Here is a 6,000-nt window from a genome sequence, read left to right as displayed (position 1 = left end):
CTCGTTGATGTGAGACTTTCTCCTTTTTTTCTTCTCCACATAACCCCCCTCATTATATTCTATTCCACCCATAGTGCTAGATCCATGGCTCGCGCTCATGTATTGCGTGAAAGTTTATGAGTTTGAGATTACTAAAGTATGAAACAATTGCTTGGCTTGTCATCGGGGTTGTGCATGATGAGAGCATTCTTGTGTGAAGAAAATGAAACATGACTAAACTATATGATTTTGTAGGGATGAACTTTCTTTGGCCATGTTATTTTGAGAAGACATAATTGCTTAGTTAGTATGCTTGAAGTATTATTATTTTTATGTCAATATGAACTTTTGTCTTGAATCTTTCGGATCTGAATATTCATATCACAAGTAAGAAGAATTACATTGAAATTATGCCAACTAGCATTCCACATCAAAAATTCTTTTTGTTATCATTTACCTACTCGAGGACGAGCAAGAATTAAGCTTGGGGATGCTTGATACGTCTCCAACGTATCTATAATTTTTGATTGCTCCATGCTATATTATCTACTGTTTTGGGCAATATTGGGCTTTATTATCCACTTTTATATTATGTTTTCGACTAACCTATTAACTGGAGGCCCAGCCCAGATTTGTTGTTTTATGCCTATTTTAGTGTTTTAAAGAAAAGGAATATCAGACGGACTCGAAACAGAACGAAATCAACTAGAGAAGTTATTTTTGGAACGAAAGCCACCCGATGGACTTGGACCCCACGTCAAGGAAGGAACGAGGAAGCCACGAGGGTGGGGGCACGCACACCCCCCTAGGGCGCGCCCCCTGCCTCGTGGGGCCCTCGTGTCTCCCCTGACGTACTTCTTCCGCCTATATAACTCCACGTAACCTAAAACTTCCAGAACGGAGATTAGATCGGGAGTTCCACCGCCAGAAGCCTCCGTAGACACCAAAAGTTAATCGGGACCCTGTTCCGGCACCCTGCAGGAGGGGGGATCCCTCACCGGTGGCCATCTTCATCATCCCGGCGCTCTCCATGATGAGGAGGGAGTAGTTCTCCCTCGGGGCTGAGGGTATGTACCAGTAGCTATGTGTTTGATCTCTCTCTCTCGTGTTCTTGAGATGATACGATCTTGATGTATTGCGAGCTTTGCTATTATAGTTGGATCTTATGTTTCTCCTCCCCCTCTTCTCCCTTGTAATGAATTGAGTTTCCCCTTTGAAGTAATCTTATCGGATTGAGTCTTTAAAGATTTGAGAACACTTGATGTATGTCTTGGTGATCAACTTGCGGGTTTCGTGACATTGGGAACCTATGCATAGGGGTTGGCACACGTTTTCGTCGTGATTCTCCGGTAGGAACTTTGGGCACTCTTTGAGGTCCTTTGTGTTGGTTGAATAGATGAATCTGAGATTGTGTAATGCATATCATATAATCATACCCACGGATACTTGAGGTGACATTGGAGTATCTAGGTGACATTAGGGTTTTGATTGATTTGTATCTTAAGGTGTTATTCTAGTACGAACTCTAGGGCTGTTTGTGACACCTATAGGAATAGCCCAACGAATTGATTGGAAAGAATAACTTTGAGGTGGTTTCGTACCCTACCATAATCTCTTCGTTCGTTCTCCGCTATTAGTGACTTGGAGTGAATCTTTGTTGCATGTTGAGGGATAGTTATGTGATCCAATTATGTTAGTATTATTGAGGGAACTTACACTAGCGAAAGTATGAACCCTAGGCCTTGTTTCCTAGCATTGCAATACCGTTTACGCTCACTTTTATTATTCATTACCTTGCTGTTTTTATTATTTCAGATTAAAAATACCTTTATCTACTATCCATATACCACTTGTTTCACTATCTCTTCGCCGAACTAGTGCACCTATACAATTTACCATTGTATTGGGTGTGTTGGGGACACAAGAGACTCTTTGTTATTTGGTTGCAGGGTTGCTTGAGAGAGACCATCTTCATCCTACACCTCCTACGGATTGATAAACCTTAGGTCATCCACTTGAGGGAAATTTGCTACTGTCCTACAAACCTCTGCACTTGGAGGCCCAACAACATCTACAAGAAGGAGGTTGTGTAGTAGACATCACTAGTCATATATCTTGCTATCACCTAGTTGTTTATATTGCTTAGCATAAGTTGTTGATGCACATAGGTCAGCCTAGTCATTTTAGGTTTTGTGCTTGACAAATTAGCCGCTAGTTTTATTCCGCATTTGTTCAAGCCTAAACCGTAATTATTTTAAAGCGCCTATGCACCCCCCTCTAGGCGACATCCACGGTTTTTCAATTTGTATGAGAGCCTCGTCTCTCTTTATTAGGCTTTACCGCCTAGAGAGTAAAGATGTCGACTAGGGGATTTGGATTCTCTGACACTCTTTGTTTGATGGCACAAATTTTGATGTTTGGGTAATTCGCATGCCTAACCTCTTTAGGGTCATGGACCCAAATTTGGCGCGAATTGTAGATATGGGTTTTTCTCCTCCAAAGGATCCCCAAAGATTATCTTTAGAGGATGAGAAAAATTCTTATCTCAATGCTCAAGCTTCTAATGTGATCTTTGATGCTTTGAGTAATGTAGTTATATTTCAACTCATGCCATTTCGGGATGCTCATGAGTTGTGGACAAATTTTCAAGATAAATATGGTGTGTCCAAGATTTGTGGGGATGATTGTTCTCCCTCCACCTCCAGTCGTGTTGCCTTCTCAACTTCTTCTACTTCACCTATATGTGGATTGCCACAAGGTAATGCTATGGTGAGTAGTGTTGGTCATTGCAATGATGATAGTGTGCTTATCATTGGTGACTCATCATCACTATCTTGTTGCAATTCTACATCTTTGGACTTTAGCACTTCGTGCACCTTACATGTTTCACATGCTTGTGTTGATCGTCCATGCATATCATGTATAAATTGCTTGACTAAATCTCATGATGATATGCTTGATATATCTTGTTTCCATGATAAAAATGCATGTATTTCCTCGAGTTGTTGTGCTAACAATATAGAGGAAACACAACACTCCATTGAACAAGATGTGGTCTTGAACGGTGCTTCAAGGGATCCTACATCATCATCAATTGCTTTTTGCCTTATGGCTAAGGCTTCAAAGGTATCTCCTAATTTGAACCCCAATATGTCTCTTGATGATGATGTTGATAATGATAATGATGATAACGATGAAGAGAATGATAATGTTGCCTCCTTAAAAATTAAGGGGGAAATGATTTTTAAAGCTCTTCATAAAAACAAAATTGCTCGTTCCAACTTCATGGAAATCATGTCCATTGCCATTGAGGGCAAGAAATATATTGAGGAGTAGGAATCTCATATCGAGGAGCATGAGGTCACCATTGATAAAATAGAAGGTCATGAGCGTGATTATGCTAATGAGATTGCGCACCTCTCTCGAGCTCTTAAACTTGAACAAACCACCAAGGAATCTCTTGAGGAGACTTTTGTTCCAGAATTACCTAGAGTGAAGGAATCTCATGATACAGCTCTTGTGGTGGTCAATGTTTTTGAAACTAAAAATGAGAAGCTTGAAGTTGCACATGCGAAACTCCTTGTGGACTTTGGGCACCTCGAAAATGGCTCAAGGGTCTTTAAGAGTGAACTCATCAAACTCACCGAATCTCATGCACAACTTAAAGCTTCATATTGAAAAGATCTTGTAAAGTTGCCTTCTCCTCTTGCTATTATTTATGATGCTTGTGCTACTAACTCTATTACTTGTGAAACATCCATTTTGAAGGAGAATGTTGAGCTTTGGGCTCAACTTGAGTTGCTATCTAGCAATTATGGGAAATAGGAAGAAAGCCATGAAAAGCTCTCAAGCTCTCATGATGATCTTCTAGTATTCCATAATGTGCTAAAGATATCTCATGAGGCCATGATTGCTAAGGTAACATCTAGTGAGCCTCATGTGGATACTAGCACTACTTTTAGTCAAAATGCTATATTACCTAATGCTAGTCCTCGTGATTCGTCCATGCATAACATTGGTACATCTTGTGATAAATTGCTTTCCTTGCCTTGTTGCTCTAATGATGAAGCTTATACTTCCTATAGTGCTTGTGTTGAGATTAACAATGTAGAGGAAATCAAAGAGCTCAAGTCCCAAGTCACTTCTTTGAAGAAAGACTTGGAAAAGTGTCATGAAGGGAAGGCCACACTCAACAATATCTTGAGTGTGCAAAATCCCCCAATGACAAAAGTGGACTTGGATTAAACTCCAATAAGAAGAAGAAGTCCAAGAGCAACAGGAAGAAGGGCCAAAAACCAGTCAAGAATTCGGCCAAGATCATTTGCTTCAAGTGCAAAATTGAAGGGTATCATGTTAGATATTGCCGTTTGAAGAAGAAGGCCATTAGTGACAAGCAACAAGGGAAGTGGCCACAAGTTCATTCTCATGCTCAACCTCAAGTTGAAGAAAGGCCTCTTCCCAAGAAAACTCAAGCTAATGCTTCTCAAGTTGAGAAAATCAAGTGAGAATAAGGTGAAGAGTAGACGTTGCTACCTATGTCGTGAGAAAGGTCACCTTGCTTGCTCGTGTACTAGTGGTAACTTATCCAACCCAATTATTATTGATGATATCTATTCTCTTGGGAATGATAAGGTTGGCAATGTGTTTGCCAAGTTTCTTGGTACTCAAAGTGGTTTCAAGCAAAGAACAATTTGGGTTGCCAAGCCTATTGTGACTAACCTCTTAGGACCCAATTTAGTTGGGGGCCACCAAACTCAAACTTGATCAATAGGTGTTGTTGGAGGGCATTGGAGACTTGGCTACATTATGAAGAATTAAGGGGACTACATCATTCTTATTGTTTCAAGCCAAGTCAATTGGGTTATCAAGTTTCTATACTATATCCAATGTGCCACCTTCCGGTAACTTGTACTTAAATTGTTTACATTGAAAGTTACTTTCCCCTTGCATGTTTTGGTTTTGTTCCTTGCATGTGTTTGTATATGTTGTGTCTCCAAATTGCTTATCTTGAGTAATCAAGTATGTGTATGTTGGCTTGCACTTCATGTACATGTGTGTCATTCGTTGAGACTTTGTGCATCTTGTTTGTATCTTAGTTGGCTCTTGTGAGAGATTAATGGAATATCCCATTGTGCGGGAGTGATGTGCTTTGTGCACCTCACAATCCTATAAATGTGTGTACATGATTAATACCATCTAGTATTGATATTACAAGATTATCTAGTCGCTATGTGGTATGTCTTATCATGAGAAATTCAAATTCTAAATAGTCCATTAATTACCTCTTGTTGGATTCCCTTATTGCATCTTGTTAAGGTTTTATTGGTATCGCATTATGGGGGAGTAATATGCTATGTGCATATTACAATCCTAGAAAATGTGTTCATTTGAGATATTGTCACCAAGAATTGATATTGTAAATTATCTTGTTCCTAGGTGGCATGTTAGCTCTACAAGCTGCAATTTTCTTTTTGTATTTGGTGTGAAGATGATGATGGATATAATTGAAATCTACCACCAGGAATCATTTCCAAATACTTCTTGTCTCTTGACAATTGGTAATCATTTATGTGGTAGAAATTATTGATCATCTTTACATTGGCCTTTGATTTTATTTGCCTTATCTCTTGCCAAGGATTGTGTCAACTCCTGCTGTCTTCCATACCACTTGTGGATCTTATTAATTTCCTGATATCGCCTAGTGTTTTCTAGATATAGTGAAATTGGTGATCCCACCTTGTGAATTCTGTATTCAAATGTAAATTCTCTATAATGCACTACTCTTGGGGGAGCTATCCTATTTTCTATGAAACTCTCATCCTGTGATCTCTATCAAGTGTGTGTTGGTGGAAGGCAAGCCGTTTATTTTTGGTACTTTGCGCCATCATGAAACTTAGTAGAGGGCTTGGTTTGTTTGGAACCATCCTCTCTTTTGGGAGTTCGATATCTCTCTTTTTGTGTGTTTCAATGGATATCTCATTCCTTGATGAATCTTTCAAGTGATATCCTCCAAGTGATGAT

The sequence above is a fragment of the Triticum dicoccoides genome, chromosome 1A, assembly GCF_002162155.2.
Source record: "Triticum dicoccoides isolate Atlit2015 ecotype Zavitan chromosome 1A, WEW_v2.0, whole genome shotgun sequence".
NCBI lineage: Eukaryota > Viridiplantae > Streptophyta > Magnoliopsida > Poales > Poaceae > Triticum > Triticum dicoccoides.
The sequence above is the reverse complement of the archived record's forward strand: the minus strand, read 5'-3'. Positions refer to the sequence as shown.